Source organism: Bos grunniens, chromosome 20 (genome assembly GCF_055505025.1).
Source record: "Bos grunniens cultivar Pamir isolate PY7600 chromosome 20, Bosgru_T2T1.0, whole genome shotgun sequence".
Lineage (NCBI taxonomy): Eukaryota > Metazoa > Chordata > Mammalia > Artiodactyla > Bovidae > Bos > Bos grunniens.
The window spans coordinates 30,798,319-30,822,152 of record NC_141184.1 but is presented as its reverse complement, the minus strand read 5'-3'; the positions used below and the strand labels follow the sequence as shown (position 1 = coordinate 30,822,152).

General features: G+C 43.2%; 1 long non-coding RNA gene across 1 annotated transcript in view; it reads left to right on the top strand.

Moving 5' to 3' along the window:
- The window catches only part of LOC147350195 (uncharacterized), a 46,285-nt gene extending 25,698 nt beyond the window's left edge, over nt 1-20,587 (top strand). Inside the window, exon 2 of the long non-coding RNA XR_015148636.1 lies at nt 18,082-20,587. This is a non-coding gene — a long non-coding RNA (uncharacterized LOC147350195). The remainder of the gene's footprint in view (nt 1-18,081) is intronic.
- The last annotated feature ends 3,247 nt before the right edge of the window (nt 20,588-23,834 follow it).

The window sequence follows — 23,834 nt, the reverse complement described above, 5'->3', positions numbered from 1 at the left end:
AGCACCAGGTATTTCCATATCAAAGACTTTAAGCAGCAGAAGGTTTGTTCCCTTGGGGGAGAGAGGTAGGGTTTCCTCTGCCAGAAAGGGAGTCAGGGGAATTTATAGGTTCAAAGTCCTCAACCATGCTGATCACTGTAGGATCCTAATGTCTTCGAGCCATGGCTCCTGTCTCACTCCAGTCCCACCAATGCCTTTCAATTCAGTTGTTCAGTCGTGTCGTGCCAGGCTTTCCTGTCCATCACCAACTCCCAGAACTTACTCAAACTCATGTCCATTGAGTAGGTGATGCTACCCAACCATCTCATCTTCTGTTGTCCCCTTCTCCTCCCACCTTCAATCTTTCCCAGCATCAGGGTCTTTTCAAATGAGTCAGTTCTTCGTATCAGGTAGCCCAAGTATTGGAGTTTCAGCTTTAACATCAGTCCTTCCAATGAATATTCAGGACTGGTCTCCTTTAGGATAGATTGGTTGGATCTCCTTGCAGTCCAAGGGACTCTCAAGAGTCTTCTCCAACACCACAGTTCAAAAGCATCAATTCTTTGGTGCTCAGCTTTCTTTATAGTCCAATTCTCACATCCATACATGACTACTGGAAAAATCATAGCTTTAACTAGATGGACTTTTGTTGGCAATGTCTTGTCTCTGGTTTTTTTTTATTTTATTTTTTTTTAATTTTATTTTATTTTTAAACTTTACATAATTGTATTAGTTTTGCCAAATATCAAAATGAATATGCCACAGGTATACATGTGTTCCCCATCCTGAACCCTCCTCCCTCCTCCCTCCCCATACCATCCCTCTTGGTCGTCCCAGTGCACTAGCCCCAAGCATCCAGTATCGTGTATCAAACCTGGACTGGCAACTCGTTTCGTACATGATATTTTACATGTTTCAATGTCATTCTCCCAAATCTTCCCACCCTTTCCCTCTCCCACAGAGTCCATAAGACTGTTCTATACATCAGTGTCTCTTTTGCTGTCTCGTACACTGGGTTATTGTTACCATCTTTCTAAATTCCATATATATGTGTTAGTATACTGTATTTGTGTTTTTCCTTCTGGCTTACTTCACTCTGTATAATAGGCTCCAGTTTCATCCACCTCATTAGAACTGATTCAAATGTATTCTTTTTAATGGCTGAGTAATACTCCATTGTGTATATGTACCACAGCTTTCTTATCCATTCATCTGCTGATGGACATCTAGGTTGCTTCCATGTCCTGGCTATTATAAACAGTCTGCGATGAACATTGGGGTACACGTGTCTCTTTCCCTTCTGGTTTCCTCAGTGTGTATGCCCAGCAGTGGGATTGCTGGATCATAAGGCAGTTCTATTTCCAGTTTTTTAAGGAATCTCCACACTGTTCTCCATAGTGGCTGTACTAGTTTGCATTCCCACCAACAGTGTAAGACAGTTCCCTTTTCTCCACACCCTCTCCAGCATTTATTATTTGTAGACTTTTGGATCGCAGCCATTCTGACTGGTTGTCTCTGGTTTTTAATATGCTATCTAGGATGGTCATAACTTTTCTTTCAAGGAGCAAGCGTCTTTTAATTTCACGGCTGCAGTCACCATCTGCACTATTTTGGAGACCCAAAAAATAAAATGTGTCACTGTTTCCACTGTTTCCCCATCTATTTCCCATGACGTGATGGGACCAGATGCCATGATCCTGGTTTTCCAAATGTTGAGCTTTAAGCCAACTTTTTCACTCTCCTCTTTCACTTTCATCAAGAGGCTCTTTAGTTCTTCACTTTCTGCCATAAGTGTGGTGTCATCGGCATATCTGAAGTTATTGATATTTCTCCCAGCAATCTTGATTCCAGCTTGTGCTTCTTCCAGCCCAGCATTTCTCATGATGTACTCTGCATATAAGTTAAATAAACAGGGTGACAATATACAGCTTTAACATACTCCTTTTCCTATTTGGAACCAGTCTGTTGTTCCATGTCTAGTTCTTACTGTTGCTTCTTGACCTGCATACAGATTTTTAAGGTGGTCTGGTATTCCCATCTCTTGAAGAATTTTCCACAGTTTGTTGTGATCCACACACTCAAAGGCTTTGGCATAGTCAATGAAGCAGGAGTAGATGTTTTTCTGGAACCTTTTGCTTTTTTGATGATCCAGTGGATGTTGGCAATTTGAACTCTGGTTCCTCTGCCTTTTCTAAATCCAGCTTGAACATCTGAGAGTTCACGGTTCATGTACTGTTGAAGCCTGGCTTGGAGAATTTTGAGAATTACTTTGCTAGCATGTGAGATGAGTGCAATTGTGTGGTAGTTTGAGCATGCTTTGGGATTGGAATGAAAACTGACCTTTTCCAGTCCTGTGGCCACTGCTGAGTTTTCCAAATTTGCTGGCATATTGAGTGCAGCACTTTCACAGCATCATCTTTTAGGATCTGAAATAGCTCAACTGGAATTCCATCAGCTCCACTAGCTTTGTTCATAGTGATGCTTCTTAAGGCCCACTTGACTTCACATTCCAGGATGTCTGGTTCTAGGTGAGTGATGACGCCATCGTGGTTATCTGGATAAGGCCTATACCCTAGGCTAAGAGGCCTAGCAAGTGTGAGTATTGCACTGACTCTTTAACACTTCATCCTTCACCCTGCAGTTGGACCAACACTGAGGTTACATTGCCATCTGGTTCCTGATGAGTACCCTTTCTTTTTAAATTAATTTTCTTTGGAGTATAGTTGCTTTACAATGTGGTGTTTGTTTCTCCTGTGCAGCAAAATGAACCAGCCATACATACACAATTTCCCCCTCCCTTTTGGACTTCCTTCTCATTCAGGACACCACAGTGCATTAAGCAGAGGTCCCTGTGCTATACAGCAGGGGTCCCCAGCCTCCAGGATCTAATGCCTAATGATCTGAGTTGGAGCTGATGTAATAGAAACAAAGTGCATAATAAGTGTAATGCAATTCAATCATCCCAAAACCACCCCCTCCTGCTCCAGTCTGTGGAAAAATTGTCTTCCATGAAACTGATCCCTACTGCCAAAAAGGTTGGAGACTGCTGCTATACAATATGTTCTCTATTAGTTATCTATTTTATGCATAGTATCAAGACATAAACATGGAGATCAAATATATGGATACCAAGGGGGAAAAGGGTGGAGAGGAATCCGGAGATTGGGATTGATGGGTAAACCCTGTGAGTATTCTTAAATCTATGTTCAGAGGTTTCCATTTCTCTCGTATCATCTACGGTTGTCAGAAAAAGCCGGTGACTCCACAGTCTTTACAAACATTACTGTCGCCATAACAAGTAAGTCCTATGGCCATTTGATCTCCCCATGCCTTCTCTCCTCCACCTGCACTTTACTTGTGGATACCACTCCGTTGATGATTCAAGTGGTCATGATCCACTCCAGGCTACGAGCTACCCATGGCCCATATCCCCTTGCCTTGTTAAGGAAGCAGTCTCTGTGCTTCTTGAACACATACACAACCCAGTCCCAAAATCTGTTTCAAGGATCTGTTTTCTATGCATAAAGTGAGCAACTATGAATTATCACCAGGTGCTGTCTCTTAGTTCAATAATCCCACATAGAACACCAGAAATAAAACACAGATGGCAAGAGTCCCCTCATTTTAGAGAGGCCAGATCATATTACATCACTTTTCAGTCTGAAATGTCTAATCTGTCATTCCCTGGCTAACATATCTTCTCTCTCCATCCTCACTTGGCTATCACTTAAACATTTCCTTGAGGGTACTTAATTCCTTGCTTTCTCCCTAAATTGAATACCAGTGTGCCACTTCAAACAAAGTCAGTGCTTTTTCCAAGAAGAATATGAGTGGATTTAATTTCTTTGATTATTTTAGCAGCCCCAGCATGTAGCTCAATGATGACTTCATAAAACATATTAAAATTATCATAATCATCGGAATTCCCTGGCTATCTAGCAGTTAAGACTCCGAACTTCTACTGCAGAGGGTGCAGGTTCAATTCCTGGTCAGGGAACTGAGATCGCACATGCTGTACAGCACAGCCAAAACAGATAAATAATAAAATTCTCCTCCAAATTTATCATAATCTTTAGACACTGAATGTTTACTACATGGTTTATATACTTTGTATCATTTAATCCTCACAATACCACAAACTGGGGTCTCCTGCATTACAGGCAGATTCTTTACCAACTGAGCTACCAGGGAAGCCCATATACTATTATTAAGCCCCATTTATCTACAAGGAAACTGAGGCTTAGAGAGTTTAAGTAACATGCTTAAGGTCACACAGCTAGGAAATGAAAAAAACAAGCTCTATTTGATCCTAAGGCCACGAGGCTCCACAGCTTCTTTCAATAGTGTTTATAGAATGAGTAGCCAGATGAGGGGCTTCCCAGGTGGCTCAGTGGTAAAGAATCTGCCTGAAAAGCAAGAGACTCAGGAGATGCAGGTTCAATTCCTGGGTCAGGAAGATCCCCTGTGAAGGAAACAGCAACCCACTCCAGTAATCTTGCTTGGGAAATCCCATGGACAGAGAAGCCTGACCGCTACAGTTCATGGGGTCACAAGTCATACACAACTTGGCAACTAAACCACCAACCAACCATGGTTTTTCCAGTAGTGTGAGAAATGTGAGATGTGAGAGCTGGATCATAAAGAAGACTGAGCACTGAAGAAATTATGCTTTCAAATTGTGGTGCTGGAGAAGACTCTTGAGAGTCCCTTGGAGTGCAAGGAGATCCAACCAGTCAATCCTAAAGGAAATCAGTCCTGAATATTCATTGGAAGGACTGTTGCTGAAGCTGAAGCTCCAATACTTTGGCCACCTGATGGGAAGAGTCGACTCATTGGAAAAGACCCTGATGCTGGGAAAGATTGAAGCAAAATGAGAAAGGGGCAGCAGAGGATGAGATGGTCAGATAGCATCACCAACTCAATGGAGATGTATTTGAGCAAACTTCAGGAGATAGTGGAGGACAGAGGAGCCTGGCATGCTACAGTCCATGAGGCTACAAACAGCCGGACAAGACTCAGCAACTAAACAACAGTAGGAAAACCACAGGGATAGTTAATACATTAGGCTCAAAAGGGACATGTAAGGGAGAGACCACTGGAAATCAGAAGAGAACTGGGTAGAGACCCCCTGAAGAGACCACCTTTAGTTGAGAGACACAGCTAGCCCAAGGTGACCTTGAAGGGAGAGAGCCAGAGGAATAAATATCTGAATAAGTATCAGACACAATTCAGAGACTAAACCACCACCAGCCAGTAAATGCTACCTACAGTGTTTCCACATTATTTTATTGACCCCAAATAAAATTTCCTGGCATTGTCACTAACCCTTTATATCAGACTTCACTCTTATATCTCCATCAATGGTTACTTGTTAACAGACACCAACTCTGGCTAAATTTATCAAAGATAAAGGGATTTGTTGAAAGGTCAGGTTAGTCCACAGAATTTAAGTGGCAGCTGACCAGCAAATCTTGGAAAGGATCAGAATCCAGGCAAAACCAGGGAATAAAGGAGCAGGAAATAACAGACAGCCTCTTAAGACTTCCATTGTCGGGATGAATCAGCTTCAACTATTTTCAGTCCTCATGTCACTCTGCTTCAAGCTTCAAATTCCAGGGAGAGTCTGACTGACGTCATTTGGATCCCCTGTCCTGCCCCAGGCCAGGGGGTGGGGGGTGGAGGAAGGATGGGGCACCGTGATTGGCAGCTCCACCAAGACTGCATTCCAGAAAGGAAAACAGAGGGACAATAACCAAAAGAGGCTTCTCAGGTGCTAGTCTGGCAAATGCAAAGTATCTGCTGCGATGACTTTAACATGTCTGTGATCAGACAGAACGATTTATACACTTGAAAATATTCAAAGAATTGCACAATAGAGGCATTTCCTAAAGAAAGGGTCTAAAGTATTAACAGCACTGCTTCTTCAAAGGACCACTTTTAATAAACAAAATAAATGAAAGGTTATAAACGAAATACTCTCATGGATCATCTAGTGTTGTCTTAAATTACTTTTACTGCAATGTTACTTTGATGTGGGCCAACATAAAACTAGGGGTTAAAAATCCTTGGATTTATGGCACTTATAAAATTATAAAGCCACATCAAAGTTTAACATTCAATTCAAAGAAAATGACAAACCAATACAATTCAAATTACTCACATAAGATTTGACAGGTGCTGTTTTTCTGAAGCTAAGCTGTGACTCGTAACGTGAACGTAGCACTGACCGCTATACTATGGATATTCTGGAGTTCAGCACGGCTGTACCACTGCATGCCTTGTGATGACGCAATTCCCTCTTATTTATCCCTTCAGTCTCCTGGGAAAGCTTGGGACAGCAGGACCAGGTCATTGCTTGGCCTTCGTTTGGTGTGATAATAGCTGTGCTCTTTTCTTATTAGCCCATGATAATTACAGTGGTGTTGCTGGATGTTAATGAATGAAGAACACAAACGAAAACAGAAGCATAGAAATTTTTGGCAGTACTCAGTTATGATCTGGTCACTCAGATGATCCATAATATGCTGATATTAAATTTTTGAGATACCTTAGAAATATAAATGCAACTTTTAAACTATCTAGTGGAGGGACTTCCCTGGTGGTCTGGGGCTAAGACTTGATGCTCCCGATGCTGGGTACCAGGGTTTGATCCCAGCTCAGGGAGCTAGATCCCATAAGCTGCAATAAGCATTTGCACGCTCAGCTAAGATCCTGCATGCCATAATGAAGATTTTAGATCCAAAGTCCCACAACTAAGACCCAGCATAACCAAAAAATATATACATATATATTTAAAAAAAAAAAAAAAACTAATGGAGAATCTGAGACTATGTCCTTGGAACCCCAGAAATCATGACCCTCCCCCGAGTATGAGAAACAGTGGTTTAGGTCAATGGCATCATCCTTGGTATAAATGTGTACCCTCCTAAGATAAACCCTTTGAAGGGTATAACAATGATTTGCTGCTATAAATTGCTAGATATGTGTTTGGTGTAAAATTTCCACTGCATTCTGATAGTTCTTAAGCCCTTGATATCCTGCAAATGTATTTTAAAAAGAAAAATACCTTACAGCCTTCTGATAACCTCTATTAAGTAGGGGAAAGCTCTAATTTCCAAGCTTTTATGCACATAAATATATTCATATTTATTTGTTAAATTGTATGAAAAAGCATGCAAATTGAGTTCACAAGCAGAGGTTAGTATTCAGATCACCCTTCTAGTTATTAATTGCTAATAATTAGCTATTCTCCTGAGTAAATACACATATGGGAAATTTTACTATCTAGTGACTATGAAACACAGTGTTTAATGTTGAAATATTTCTCATCCAGTGAGACTAAATGACATTCTGTTCTATTTTAAAAGATCAACCCAACATAACCAAATTTTACATGCACTGACATTCTAAAAGTTCCTTCAAATTATATGGCTGAGTTACGCTAAGAACTACAGCATCTTTTCAAAAAGGACAGAGTACAGATAGTTATGAAGAAATGCTTTTATATGTGAGATAAGAGTACCCCAAGAATATTGACATTTTGCATTATATTTCTAAAATAAACCCAAAAAACTATATATTAGCATGTTGTGGATTATTTGGTTGACCACCTATGTTATAACAATGAGAAAGCTTTTGATTTTCACCAGTAAAATCAGACTATTTAATTTATGATTTGGAGAAGACAATGGCAACCCACTCCAGTACTCTTACCTGGGAAATCCCATGGACGGAGGAGCCTGGTGGGCTACAGTCCATGGGGTCGTGAAGAGTCCACACGACTGAGCAACTTCACTTTCACTTTTCACTTTGATTCACTGGAGAAGGAAATGGCAACCCACTCCAGTGTTCTTGCCTGGAGAATCCCAGGGATGGGGGAGCCCAATCGGCTTGCCATCTATGGGGTCGCACAGAGTCAGACACAACTGAAGGAACTTAGCAGCAGCAGCGGCAATTTATGATTATGCCTTATTTACAAGTGGATTGGAAACATGAACAGATACTACTGAGAATATTTCAGTGAAGAGTAACTCTCAGATCATCCATATAGGAAAAGGCAATCTTGTGTGCACTGGTTCTAAAGGACAGCATGATTCTGATGACAGATTAACAGAATTCAGTTCAGTTCAGTCGCTCAGTCATGTCCGACTCTTTGCAACCCCATGAATCACAGCACGCCAGGCCTCCCTGTCCATCACCAACTCCCGGAGCTCACCCAGACTCACGTCCATCGAGTCAGTGATGCCATCCAGCCATCTCATCCTCTGTCGTCCCCTTCTCCTCCTGCCCCCAATCCCTCCCAGCATCAGAGTCTTTTCCAATGAGTCAACTCTTCGCATGAGGTGGCCTAAGTACTGGAGTTTCAGCTTTAGCATCATTCCTTCCAAAGAAATCCCAGGGCTGATCTCCTTCAGAATGGACTGGTTGGATCTCCTTGCAGTCCAAGGGACTCTCAAGAGTCTTCTCCAACACCATAGTTCAAAAGCATCAATTCTTCTGTGCTCAGCCTTCTTCACAGTCCAACTCTCACATCCATACATGACCACAGGAAAAACCATAGCCTTGACTAGATGAACCTTTGTTGGCAAAGTAATGTCTCTGCTTTTGAATATGCTATCTAGGTTGGTCATAACTTTCCTTCCAAGGAGTAAGCGTCTTTTAATTTCATGGCTGCAGTCACCATCTGCAGTGATTTTGGAGCCCCAAAAAATAAAGTCTGACACTGTTTCCCCATCTATTTCCCATGAAGTGATGGGACCAGATGCCATATCTTAGTTTTCTGAATGTTGAGCTTTAAGCCAACTTTTTCACTCTCCACTTTCACTTTCATCAAGAGGCTTTTTAGTTCTTCTTCACTTTCTGCCATAAGGGTGGTGTCATCTGCATATCTGAGGTTATTGATATTTCTCCTTGCAATCTTGATTCCAGCTTGTGTTTCTTCCAGTCCAGCGTTTCTCATGATGTACTCTGCATATAAGTTAAATAAGCAGGGTGATAATATACAGCCTTGACGTACTCCTTTTCCTATTTGGAACCAGCCTGTTGTTCCATGTCCAGTTCTAACTGTTGCTTCCTGACCTGCATACAAATTTCTCAAGAGGCAGATCAGGTGGTCTGGTATTCCCATCTCTTTCAGAATTTTCCACAGTTTATTGTGATCCACACAGTCAAAGGCTTTGGCATAGTCAATAAAGCAGAAATAGATGTTTTTCTGGAACTCTCTTGGTTTTTCCATGATCCAGCGGATGTTGGCAATTTGATCTCTGTTTCTTCTGCCTTTTCTAAAACCAGCTTGAACATCAGGAAGTTCACGGTTCACATATTGCTGAAGCCTGGCTTGGAGAATTTTAAGCATTACTTTACTAGCGTGTGAAATGAGTGCAATTGTGCGGTAGTTTGAGCATTCTTTGGCATTGCCTTTCTTTGGGATTGGAATGAAAACTGACCTTTTCCAGTCCTGTGGCCACTGCTGAGTTTTCCAAATTTGCTGGCAGATTGAGTGCAGCACTTTCACAGCATCATCTTTCAGGATTTGAAATAGCTCAATTGGAATTCCATCACCTCCACTAGCTTTGTTCGTAGTGATGCTTAACAGAATTAGCAGTAGTCAAAATGCTAAGTTTGTGAAAAACGTCTACACAGAAACCTCCTCTTAATATTTAGCTTCATTTCACAAAATACAGTTATCATTAATTTCCACAATCAGGTATTTAAAGGATTTACCTTTAATAGGAGTATGTTCAGGGTAATTTTACCCTGACATTGACATTTTATATCTCTGTATGAAAACTCCCTTGATGAATTTGGTCATACTGAAAAAATGTAGGATTGGGCAAGTTTATTTGTACAATTCAAAATGAGTTAAGAAGTAGGTAATAACAAAAAAAATTTTCTAGAGGTTTATATATTATCTCTCACTTTTACAGTAGCTTATGAGTAAAAATTACAGTAACTTATAAAAGAAAATTAGATAATTTTTGAAATATCAGAAAATCTCTGGATGATCCCCGGATTAGTTGTGAGCAACAAATGGAGGAAACATCTTGCTGAAAGTGTCAAGCATTTCCTATCTAGATACGATGTCTTCATCTCCTATCTGGATACGAATCCGCTTATAAGCATCATGTGATGAAGTACAATGGGTGGGCTTTAAGTACAATGGGTGGGCTTTGAAACCAGCTCGGTCTGGGACTGAACACAGGCACTGACATTTATGAACTGTGTGGTGTAAGGCATGTTCTTAACCACTCAACTTGTTTCTTTATCCAGGTAAAAAGGGTGATAAGATTTACCTGTAGGAGTTAGATGACTTGGTTTCCTTTTTGGCTTTCTTATTGGTCTGCAATCTGACACATTATGTGAACTCATCAACCCTACTTATCTTCAAGTGAAAATGAAGGCTTTAGTGGTGCTCAACAGAACATTATTTCCTTCCATCCCAGGGTCATCTAGAAAAGTATGGGGTGATTTTTTTGTTGTTTAGTCGCTCAGTCATGTCTGACTCTCTTGTGACCTCATGGACTGTAGCCTGCCAAGGCCACAAGGCTCTGTCCGTGGGATTTTCCAGGCAACATTACTGAAGTGGGTTGCCATGCCCTCCTCCAGGGGATCTTCCCAACCCGGGGATCTTCCCAACCCAGGGACCAAATCTGTGTCTCTTATATAAGTCTCCTGCATTGGCAGTCGGATTCACCTCTAGCACTACCTGGAATGTGCCAAACCTATGTGATGTATCCTGTTTTTCTTAATATATAGATGATGAAATCTACCCATAGCTCCAAGGATATTTTCCTTCCAATCTAGGTGTTGTGAATTATGTTTGTGTCTGTCTGCTTGTTTATGTGTGTTTCCAAAATCACAGAAAAGGAGTACAACATAAAGATGAGAATCAGACACCACCTGTTCTGAATCCCTCCCCATCTGCCTTCAGGGCACAGAGCCCCGCACACCCCACCACCACACAAGGTTTTTGAAGCTTCCGCTTTTTAGCATCCAGGCCAGACTTACCCAAGGCCTGGGGAAAGAAGGACATTCTTCCCGCTCCTCTTAAGGCTCCCACCTCCTTCCCCAGGACTAACCTCTACTCAGGACAACTGGTGGTCAGACTGCCCATTCCTTTCAGGGGAGACTCCATCCTCTCCCCCTGGGACTGGATGTTGTTCCTTAGCCCCCAAAGACATCAGAACACATTCTAGATCAGTACATTTGCCAAGAGGGTTATTCTCTCTTCAACACCATGTGGAGTCCCTTTGCTCCCAGCAAAGTTCCTTGACCCTGACACAGTCTCTCATGTCTCTTGCCACACAAGGGAAGGGAATGTGTGGCCCGTGTGTGCAGCCAGGCTCGTCAGGGTCTCCACTCAGATACGGTAGCAAGAACACACATCGCTCCAATATCTGGAATATCATGTCCTGGGTCCAGATCTAGAAAGCCCTCCCCTTCCTGGAGGGAAGAAAGTGGGGAGGCAGCCTGGCCCAGTAACAGCCCTTGTGTGTGTGATTCCAAGATGATTTACCCCACAGCCCTCCATCCCAGAGGAGGGTCACTGCTCCACTTTTCATCACTAACAGCTATTCTGACTGGTTCTCCCCAGAGCACGGGGACAACTTAATACATTATCAGAAGACTGAAAATGACAGTTTTTCTAGTTTCAGCTCAAGTGTTGGAACATGTAGGCTAGTATATCAAGCAGGATCAGTTGTTCTAATCTAACAAATACACGCTGACTGCCCATCATGTACTAGGTACAATGCCAAGGCTTAAAAGATAGAAATAGTTACCTAAGGAAAGCTCCAGACTCAGGAATAAACACGTATGGAAATTCAGTCAGGAGTTCCTGGTACACAAATTCTGGCAATAAACCTTGATTGCTATCCAGCTCTTTGGCGAGCCTGAGAATTTTGATTCCAGTAAACCCAAGTCAATCCATGGGCATATTTAGATAAGGAAGAGCAGGGGTGGAAATGGGACTGTTGAGAATAATAAACAAAGGTAAATCACAGGGCATTTCTGCAGGGAGGATGGCAGGAAGATACAGGAAGCTGAGAGAAGCCTATTTCCTTGGGTTTGTGCTCTGGCATCATACAGAAGGAAGGGACTAAGACATACATAAGAGGGCTTGATAGCCGGGGCTGAGCAGAGGCAGGAGTTGCCAGGAAGGCCAACAATGTAGCACGTCTTCAAATCAATGCTACTTTTTAAAATGGCTCAGTGATTATTGGGTGAGGTGAGGGTTAGGGGCTTTTCATTATTCAAAAGTACATATAACTCCTCTTCTTCCTACCCCCCTCCTCCTCTGCTTCCCTTCTCTTTCCTCCCAAGACTTTCAGGTGAGGCAGAACAAGGTGGCTTGTGCACCAGAAGAGGAAAGAGCCTCAATGGCCCAGAGCAGGTGTCAGAGTTCAGCAAGGAGAACACAGCACACACACAGTCCGAGAGGATACAGAGCTCTTGCACAGGGAGCAGAGGGAGGAGGTGCCAGGTGGGGCACTGAGGCAAGGCTGAGAAGGATGTCTGTGTGGAAAGGCAGCCCAGCAAAGGATGTCCGCATGCAGTAAGGAGAGCCTCTGGCAGAGAAGGGATGGTAGCGTGTACAAATACAGTAAGGTTGATCAAAGGAGCAAATAAAGTAAAGATAATGGAGCCTGGTTGTTTGTGCAGAAGAAAGATGCAAATATGGAAAGGAATAAATGAGCTCAGTGGGTGGATTGGAATTGGTGATATGGATGTGAAGTCACAGTTTTCAATAAATAGGTAGATATATCAGTAGATGGGGCTTCCATGGTAGTTCAGCTGGTAAAGAAGACCCGGTTTGATTCCTGGGCCAGAAATATCCACTGTCGAAGGGATAGGCTACCCACTCCAGTATTCTTGGGTTTCCCCAGTAGCTCAGATGGTTAAGAATCTGCCTGTGTTGTGGGAGACCTGGATTCGATCCCTGGGTTGGGAAGATCCCCTGGAGGAGGGCATGGCAACCCACTCCTGTGTTCTTGCCTGGAGAATCTCCATGGACAGAGGAGCCTGGTGGGCTACAAACCATTAGGTCCCAAAGAGTAGAACATGACTGAGTGACTAAGCACAGCACTGCATAGCAATAAATACAGATAGAGGTGTGTGTGTGTGTGTATATATATATATATATATATATATATATGAATAGTATATAAGAAGTGTGTGTGTGTGTAGAGACAGACAGACAGACAGACAGACAGAAAAGCTATCCATTAAAAGGGCCTGGAGCAAAAACACCCCAAGAGAAATGAGCACACCTAGGGTTCTTGGATTCCAAACACCAGCCTCCACTGAAAGAAACCAAGGCTCTTTGAGGAAACAGCAGCTCCAGGCTGGAGCGGGGAAAGTGGACGATAAGCCTGGATCATCTTATGCTAGAAAAAGCAAGAAGTGTTCAAAGAATGAGGGGATGCCCAAAGGACACAAAATCCAGCTTGAATGGGGGCAAAACAAGGCTAATATATCAAGATAAATTACGGTAGTAATAGTTTATTACCCAAACATACATGCCCCTGTTCACACTGATAAAACAATCACTGAATTACAAATTAATAGGTACAGGTATTTACATAGTGTCAGACTCTCTCCCCACAAAATACTTATTAATTACAAAGGGGAAAAGAGAAGTCTCAGTCGTAAAGATTAACCCTGTGCTGCACTTGCAAATTTTCTGAGTGATTGTCCAAAATCATGTGGACGTGTGTATATGTGTGCAGGCTTCCCAGGCGGCGCTGGTGGTAAAGAACCAGCTTGCCAATTCAGGAGACACAAGAGATGCTGGTTTGACCCCTGGGTCAAGAAGATTCCCTGGAGGAGGGGATGGTAACCCATTCCAACATTCTTGCCTGGAGATCCCCATGGACAGAGGAGCCTGGTGGGCTACCGTCCATAGGTTTTTCACACAGAGTTGGACACAACTGAAGCGACTTAGCATGCATACATATATATATGTGTGTATGTTAAATTTATATATTATGTATGTGTGTATTATATTTCTAAAGTACATGTAGAAACACTAAATCAACTCTAATCGAAACAGAGACAATGATCCGAACAAATTCAACAAAGACTTGTCCAGGTTTTATTTCCTTTTGGAATTTTCTAATCCTAGATGATTATTGGGAGGTGTATTAAATAATAACAGAAATTCATCATGCATTCCATTCATAGGAAGTTCTAGGTGCCATGCTTTACTGAGTTTCAGAATTCCTGTTGCCTGGGACTGCTGATGTTCCACTGACTGGATGAGCTTGCACGGGGCATTGCAAAATTATTTAGGAGACATAACTTGGTGCTACTGTACTTCTACTCAAGGGTGCCATCTGTGTGCAGAACCAATTTACCATTGCATCACTGTGTTGTCATGCTGCTTGAACCCTGTATGGATCACTGGCCCAAGTACATGCCTGCCCCACCACCCCTCCCCAGTCTCTGCTGGGGACATCATGGTTGGAACCTCTCTGGGTGAGTGGGAGAAATGACTCAACAGTCCTGACTCTAAGACTATTTGAGTAGACATGCAGAAACAGATGCCAAAAAAAATGCCTCTTATTGTACATGCTATCTCAGCAGACCCAAGCCAATTGCATACTTACTGTTGCAAGTGCAAAGAGGCACTTACAAAATTCTATCAAGCAAGGGGTTGCACGTTTAAATTGTTTGTAGCATATTTACTCTTTTAAGATGTATATAAAACACTAGAGATAATCCCTCTTAGAGCTGCTATGTATGGTTGGGAAGGCTGTGTACTGCAAAAGGGCATGTAGCCAATTGCATTCATGTCCACCCAGAGAAAAAGATGCATCTCAAATTTTGCACAGAGGAGCATTATCTTTACTTCTCCAGAGAGCAACTACAAAATGTATAAGAACGGTTGTATGTTCACTTCTGACTGCACTTTTGGAACTCTCAAAATCTTGTTTTTCAACTCTAAATTCTCCTTCCCCACAAACTGTCAAGAATCTCATCCTTGTAATTTGGGAGAATTGGAGAAATAGTACAGGATACTTGCAGAGTAAAGACTGTACATAGTACCAGGTGACTAGAGAATAGGCAGGAAGACTGGATTAAATTTCTAAGTGACAGTTGCTTTCATATTTACTAGTAGCATTTTGTATAAGATAGAAATGTAGAACTGGTAAGGTTGGATTCTCATCTTAGTATCTGGATAAAGTCATATTCAAAATTGAATATTATCAGGGTGAAGAAATTCTGAATTCAATATAAAAATTTTATCTAGCATATGTCTACATCCAATTCCATGGAGAAAATTAATATCTGTTACATAAGTCCCTGGAGGAAAAATTCTGGAACATTGATCCTGCTAAAGCAAGTCCTTGCAGTAATTACCATACTAGCAAGGGCTTCAGTAAGAATTATTCTAGATAGAGAAACTCCCTTTACCCCCCTTTCCATGTAGAATTTTGTACAAAAGGAAAACAAGAGAATACATTCTCATTAACCACGCTGTTTAGAAAGACAAATAGGAAAATTACTAATTATATAATAATTGAAGAGTTGACATTTGATTACTCAGATCAATGTTTAAACAGGGTAAAGTGTTGAAAAACTGAATCATTCATTGGCTCAGTATGTAGTCTGACTCCATGATGAAACTAGTTCAAATTTCTTTTTAACATTTTATTATAGAAAAAAAAAAAAAAAAAACTGATTCCTTAGAAAAGACCCTGATGCTGGGAAAGAAAGGAGAAGGGGAAGACAGAGGATGTGATGTTTGGATGGTATCACCAACTCGATGGACATGAATTTGAGCAAGCTCCCAGAGTTGGTGATGGACAGGGAAGCCTGGTGTGCTGCAGGCCATGGGGTCGAAAAGAGTCAGACACAACTGAGCAGCTGAATTGAACTGATAGAAAAAAAAAGTTGCTTTCAAAAATAACCCAAATAACTATGTCTTATGCTTAAATTTTTAATTATTGCTCTATTATTAAATATTTTAAAATATACAGAAGAGTATGCTGCTGCTGCTGCTGCTCAGTCACTTCAGTCGTGTCTGACTCTGTGCAACCCCATAGATGGCAGCCCATCAGGCTCCCCCAGTCCCTGGGATTCTCCAGGCAAGAACACTGGAGTGGGTTGCCATTTCCTTCTCCAATGCATGAAAGTGAAAAGTGAAAGTGAAGTTGCTCAGTCGTGTCCAACTCTTAGCAACCCCGTGGACTGCAGCCCACCTGGCTCCTCCATCCACAGGATTTTCCAGGCAAGAGTACTGGAGTGGGGTGCCATTGCCTTCTCCAACAGAGGAGTATAGAGAATAATAAACCCATGGTCCCAACCACTTAGCTATAATAAATATTTCCATTTTTCCATTTTCACTTGGAACCCAGTTCCATTTAGAAGCTGGGGTGCTTCCATACCAAACATAATTTTACACTTGTACGTCCTATGACTTTAAACAATATAATTCTATAACTTGGGTTTTTTTCACTTTACACTATATTTTAAATATTTTTCCATATCAATATGCATACTTCTAAGCCATTCATGCTGATCACTGTAGGGTATAGCAATAATTTATGTGTCCATTCTGCTATTGAAAGAAATTTTAGTTACTTTCAGTTTTTTTTGTTTTTTTTTTTTTACTTTCAGTTTTTCACTGTTACAAACAAGACTTTGGTAAATATTCTCATGCATTTTTCCTGGAGCACAGCCATGAGAGTTTTTCCAGAGAGATTTACCCATCCCAGTTGCTTTTCCATAAAGGTTGCTTAAGTATAGCAATTTATATGGCTGTAACTAGAGACTAGAGGTTGCTGAGAAAGTCTCCCCTTCATGGAGGAAAACACAATGGTCAGGGAAGGTTGGGGTGCTTAGGGCCTCTCCCACATGCAATGGCTCTCACAGAAGCCCCCCAGCTCGGGAAATAGCATGGCCCTTCTACCCACATCCTCCCAAAGAAGGAGACCTCATACGTCCAGGGTGTGCAGCTCTCATCCTGCAAGCACCCAGAAAGGTGCTTCTAAAATCTGGAGCGGACCAATGGAAGCACCGTGACAATGACGGGCACATGACAAAGGCCAGGGCTGTCTGGAGGTTCACAGGTGAATGGCAGCTGTGGGCTCTCACCAGTGCTTCTCCCCACAGAGGTCCACTTCTAATCCTCAAACACTGTCAATGTGTCTGCTCACACAGCAGAACGGATTTTGCAGGTATGATGAAGCGAGAAACGTTGAGAAGAGGTGATTATCATGGATTATAAAGGGCTGGGGTCCAAGGTAATCACAAAGGTCCTTATAAGATGGAGGCAGGAGGTTCAGAGTTAGAGACACTGGAAGACGCTGGGCTGCTGGCTTTGAAGATGCAGGAAGGGGCCAAGAATCAAAGAATGCAGGCAGCCTCTAGATGCTGAAAAGGACAAAGAAAGGGAGCCTCCCTGAGAACCCGCAGGAGGAACACAGTTCAGTTCAGTTCAGTTCAGTTCAGTCGCTCAGTCGTGTCCGACTGTTTGCTACCCCATGAATCGCAGCACACCAGGCCTCCCTGTCCATCACCAACTCCCGGAGTTCACTCAAACTCATGTCCATCAAGTCCATAATGCCATCCAGCCATCTCATCCTCTGTCATCCCCTTCTCCTCCTGTCCCCAATCCCTCCCAGCGTCAGTCTTTTCCAATGAGTCAACGCTTCGTGTGAGGTGGCCAAAATATTGGAGTTTCAGCTTTAGCATCATTCCTTCCAAAGAAATCCCAGGGCTGATCTCCTTTAGAATGGACTGGTTGGATCTCTGTGCAGTCCAAGGGACTTGCAAGAGTCTTCTCCAACACCACAGTTCAAAAGCATCAATTCTTCAGCGCTCAGCTTTCTTCACAGTCCAACTCTCACATCCATACGTGACCACTGGAAAAACCATAGCCTTGACTAGACGGACCTTTGTTGGCAAAGTAATATCTCTGCTTTTGAATATGCTATCTAGGTTGGTCATAACTTTCCTACCAAGGAGTAAACGTCTTTTAATTTCATGGCAACACAGCCCTGCCCAAACCTTGATTTCAGTCCAATGACTTTAACCTGTTCTCATCTCTGACCTCCAGAACCATGAGATAATAAATTCATGTTTGTTTTTTTTCCCCAGGTCTTCTGAGTTTGTGGTAACTGATCACAGCAGCAGTACGAAACGATCAATTGACAAATGTGGACCAAGTCTCACAAACAAGAGGACCCCACTCCCTACCGATCCTGACAACAAAGTGGCTGACACGAAGACTGCCCTGAAGACTGCCAGTCAGAACCGAAGCCACTGGCACCAAGGGCCCCGTGTGTATCACTCTCTGGTATTTGACAGCCCATTCCTGCAAGGGGTCCATGGTGACCTTCAGATGAGTGGGCATAGATGGTCGAAGCAAATCAGAGTGCGGTTTGTGCTGACTCTCCCTTATAGGAACTGGAGGAAAGTCTCTTTGGTATCACTTGGCTCCCTAGTCAGTCCCAGATTTTGAAATCTGAGGCATTGTTCTCTGCCTCCTTTCTACATTTGAGGACTAACCTCAGCCTCCTGGGCTCCAGCCCAAGTGGGCATGTCCAAACCTGGCTTTGGGCAGCCTGTACCTGCTCACCAAGATTAGACCTCTGCATGCTGACTTCTGGCCTGTTTCCTCTGAACATATCTTGTGTTTCATGACAAAGCTGGATCTTGCTGCCCCATTCCCTGGGCTTCTGACCTGGTTTTGTCTGTCCTTCAGCTTGGCCTGTCCCCTGAGACGTGGACCTTGGCCTGAAAGTCACACCTTATTCTAACTCTGTGGCTTTCATACAAAGCACTCTTCCCAGCTAGTTTCTTCCACCTGCTTAGTTTAGCAGCCCCAATCAAAGGAGGATATTTCTCTTCTGAAACCGGAAGAGTAGCTGCAATGAGCTAACAACCTACTCCGGTGCCTGGAAATATGTGGGCCACTATTCATACATCTCCCCTGTGATCTTATAAGACCATGGGTTGTGTCAGAGCTCAGAATGTCAGTGCCTCAGGCCTCTTCTGGAAAACACACCTTCTTTTAGAGAACTGCTCCCATCACCCTATAAGGACCCTGTTGACATAGCGGGTGTGGCTAATTGTAGTTCTCCACTCTCCTGGCCACAGTATTGGCACGTGAGCTGAGCTCATTAGAACACCCCACACTCCTGTCCCCACATTGGCCACCTGACCTCAAGTCAGGGACTAGTCAGAATTCTTCTGCAGAAGGTTTTTTAATAGAACATTAAGGGGGAGGAGCATTTTGTAGGAAGGAGGTGAGAGGGCGATCTCAGAGGTAGGAGCTGGGTCTCTAATCTCATGGGGAGAGCTGAAGAGAATGAAAGAGACTCAAGGGTACACGAGTCACAGAGAAATTAAACTTTAACAGCATTTAAGTCCTTGGAGACACACAATGAACAATGGTTCCAGGTGTGGGCTTGGAGTCAGACTGCCTGGGACGCAACCTCTCCGGACCTGATCTTCACTTTTGTGAAAAGAAGATAATACTTGTCCTTAACTCGTGGGGCTGTGGCGAGGTTGAACAAATTATGAATCTGTTGACTGGTGCCTGGCACATGGTCACTTCACGATAAATACTACTATAAGCTGCTCAAGCCAGCCATGAGGCTACCTGCCTCCACCTGTGCCCTGCCTTTGATTTGGTTCCCCAAGCTATTGGTTTCTAAGCTCATGTCTGGTCTCTATCATTTGCAACCTGAAGAGCACTGAGGAATGTAGTCATTATTTCCCTGAATCCTATGAGATGCTCTAGGAGAAAGATTTTCCATAGTTGCCCCAAATTTGGACAACTCTAGGATATTCATTCGGAGAAGGCAATGGCACCCCACTCCAGTACTCTTGCCTGGAAAATCCCATGGATGGAGGAGCCTGGTAGGCTGCAGTTCATGGGGTCGCTAAGAGTCGGACACGACTGAGCGACTTCACTCTCACTTTTAACTTTTATGCATTGGAGAAGGAAATGGCAACCCACTCCAGTGTTCTTGCCTGGAGAATCCCAGGGACGGGGGAGCCTGGTGAGCTGCCGTCTTGGGGTCGCACAGAGTCGGACACAACTGAAGCGACTTAGCAGCAGCAGCAGCAGGATATTCATTGTGCTTTGTCTATTGCTCTCCCTCTGTGATAGTCTCATTCTATTTTAATATATTAAAGGCTCTGAGTGATACTATAATTAAAGCATCAGTTGAACTTTTTTCAACCCAGCACCTCCCAAACTTATTTAACTTTTGTACCCTTTTTCTATCCTGTGACCTTTTTTCCCTTATTCTACAAAATTAGTGGAATACACTTCTGTGTAAGGAACAGTACATAAAGATGAGAAAACTGAAGAATCTGCTGAGTAGCAGGTTGAACACAAAACTACTTAAGTCTAAAATGTATGTTCTTTCTGCAGTTCTGTGCACATACACACACACACAAGTACCGTTAAATCACGTGGAAGTTATATGTTAGACGTTCTAGTTGTAAGTTGACTTTTCCATTTTAAGTGTTACTTCCCTGGAGAACAGAGTTTTAAGTACTTGCTCTTGCAGATCTGTATATACCATGCAAAATTAAGTAGGATTAAACCCTGTTAAGACAATTTTGAATAAAGATTATATGAGACACGGAATGACCTCTCTTTTGAAAAATGGCAAGAAAAATGGTTTTCGTTTTCTCGTTGGCAGAGCCAATTGTGGAAGAAACAGTCACTCGGGAGATGTTTTCACTACAGTTCACACTCTCAGTACCTTTGTCTTCATTTGTAGAATGGCCAAATTATTACACAAGTACTCATATTTCCCTCTGGGCTGAATCAAGCTTCTGATTATTCAAAGCTGTGTGTCTTGAACTGTAGGTCAAATCTGAGCAATGGTTATTATTATCATTACCATTTTTATTGTTATGGATTCATAGTGTTGGACCCTAAGAATTGCCAGCAGGAACTTTGGGACCAAGGGAGAGACTTGGTTCCCTCTGGAAGCCTTACACTCTAAATTAGACTGAGTTGTATAACGGTTTTAGGCATCTGATATGGGACTTGCCAAATTTCATGGCTTCAGGCACACGGAATGCACATCCCTGTTCCAGGGAGGCTAAATATTTTTCCAAATCAGTAGATAAAACAAACTCCCTGACCTCAACTTGCTGCCTGGCGCCTGGAGTCCTGAGTAGCTGATGAAGAGTCCTGTCTGCTATCAAGTGACGGGACATACTCAGACTGGCTCCTGCCCTCGGGACCTCGTGGTACCTGATCCCGTCTCCATCTTCGGAGCTAACATTTTGGCCACAACTTCAAGATCCAAGTCCAGAGGGCAATGGGCCAGGGTTAGATACCATTAAATGCCATTGAACCAGCCTTGAAGGGCAACTGTGACTTCTTGGGGCATGAGGCAATGTGCTGCCGCTGGGGGCCGGTGAAAGCTGGGGATCGCAGACCCCGGGGAGATCGCTTCTTGAACGTCATATCTGAAGTGGAGAGGTGGCCACACCACTGTCTCGAGTAAATATGATGCACAGGTTTTAGACCTTACAGAAGCCAACCAAGCAGGGAGTAAATCCATCCAAGGGAACCTGAAGCTTCTGACCTGAGACTTGGTGGGGGCGGATTCCGTAACTACTCGACAGTGACATCTGCTGGCTGAGTTAGGCACTGCCACCTCGCAGACAAAACTGAATGAGCTAAGCTCTGAAGACTCAAAGGAATGCTAAATGAAGGGAGTGGGGGAAGTTCCCATGGGTGGTTAGAGAGAGGGAAAGAGGTGTGGGGGCGTGCGGGGAAGGGAGAAAGACAAAGCAGAAGGAAGATGGCGGAGATTTTAAAACATGGCAACCCACTCCAGGATTCTTGCCCGGAGAATCCCCATGGACAGAGGAGCCTGACGGGCTACAGTCTGTGGGGTCGCAAAGAGTAGGACACGACTGAGTGAGTAAACACAGAAAGTGTTACAGACAATAAAAATTCATCTCATAATATCACCAAAGCCTTGGAGTCTTTTCCAGGAGAGATACTGGCCCTGCTAGGCTCTGTACCAGAACCTTTCTGTGTTTATCAGCTCATTCGGGGCTTCCCTGGTGGTTCGGATAGTAAAGAATCTGCCTGCCAATGCAGAAGACACGGGTTCCATCCCTGGGCTGGGAAGATCCCTTAGAGAAGGAAATGGACTCCTATTCCAGTATTCTTGCCTAAGAAATCCCAGGGACAGAGGATCCTGACAGGTTACAGTCCATAGGGTCGCAAAGAGTCAGACACGACTTAGCAGCTAAACAACAACCGCTCATTACTTTGAGGTTTTTCCTCCCAGTCATTTCCATTTGCCCTTCAGATTCCTCTGCCTTTGCATCAGTGTACAAATGCCTGCTTTTCTCCCCACCTTCTCCTCTCCTTACCCCCAGTTCAGTTCAGTTCAGTTGCTCAATCATGTCTGACTCTTTGCGACCCATGGACCCCAGGGAGGCTTAAGTTTTTCTATAGACAAGAGGCAGGCAAAGGACATAGGGGGAGGGGGATTCTGTTCCTAGAAGGCTCCATACAGTTCTGCTCAACTACAACCTCACATCCTACTTCATATCACTGTGGATCAGTTAGTGACTCAGGTCCCAAAGAACACATAACCCCATATCTTTCCAAACTGCTCTAAACCACGTAGCTACTCTTATCACCAAGACCACTAAACTGGCCTCACTTCTAATGTGGGCTCCTTCAGGGCACTGTTCACCCCACTGCAGGTCCTGACAGTTCACCTCTGATGGCTAGGAGGACACCCATTCCCACTCTGCATCCTTTAAGACCTACCTGGTACACTGCTACCCATACAGGTGATTTAGTTGCTAGTTCAGTTCAGTTCAGTCACTCAATCGTGTCTTTGCGACCCCAAGAACCACAGCATGCCAGGCCTCCCTGTCCATCACCAACTCCTGGAGTTCACCCAAACTCATATCCATTGAGTCAGTGATGCCATCCAACCATCTCATCATCTGTCATCCCCTTTTCCTCCTGCCCTCAGTCTTTCCCAGCATCCGGGTCTTTTCCAATGAGTCAGCTCTTTGCATCAGGTGGCCAAAGTATTGGAGTTTCAGCTTCAGCATCAGTCCTTCCAACGAACACCCAGGACTGATCTCCTTTAGGATGGACTGGTTGGATCTCCTTGCTGTCCAAGGGACTCTCAAGAATCTTCTCCAACACCACTGTTCAAAAGCATCAATTCTTTAGCACTCAGCTTTCTTTATAGTCCAACTCTCACATCCATACATGACTACTGGAAAAACCATAGCCTTGACTAGATGGACCTTTGTTGACAAAGTAATGTCTCTCCTTTTTAATATGCTGTCTAGGTTGGTCATAACTTTCCTTCCAAGGAGTAAGCGTCTTTTTAGTCCCTAAGTCATATCCAACTCTTGCGATCCCATGGACTGTAGCCCACCAGGCTCCTCTGTCTGTGGGATTCTCCAGACAAGAATCCTGTAGTGGGTTGCCATTTCCTTCTCCAGGAGATCTTCCTGACCCAGGATCAAACCCAGGTCTCCTGCACTGCAAGCAGATTCCTTACCAACTGAGCTACCAGGAAAGCCCATTCAAGTAGCCCTTGATAAATGTTTACTGTAGGAATGAATGATTGAGAGGCTTGTTTTAATTCTAGGACATCAGGGCATTGAAAAGGTTTTGCTCATAGCTATTGCAAGGCCCAAATACTCAAAACTGAAAACATGGAAATTAAAATTTCTGAAGAAAAACTGAATCTCTCTTCCTGGCCTTTTGTATCATTGTTTGTTTGAAAACAAACAACAACAACCATAAAAACTCCTTTTGGAAATTCATCTCGACTGAGATCACAACACAATGCTCTAAGTTTCTGTAATTTTCTGTTTAAGGAATTCAG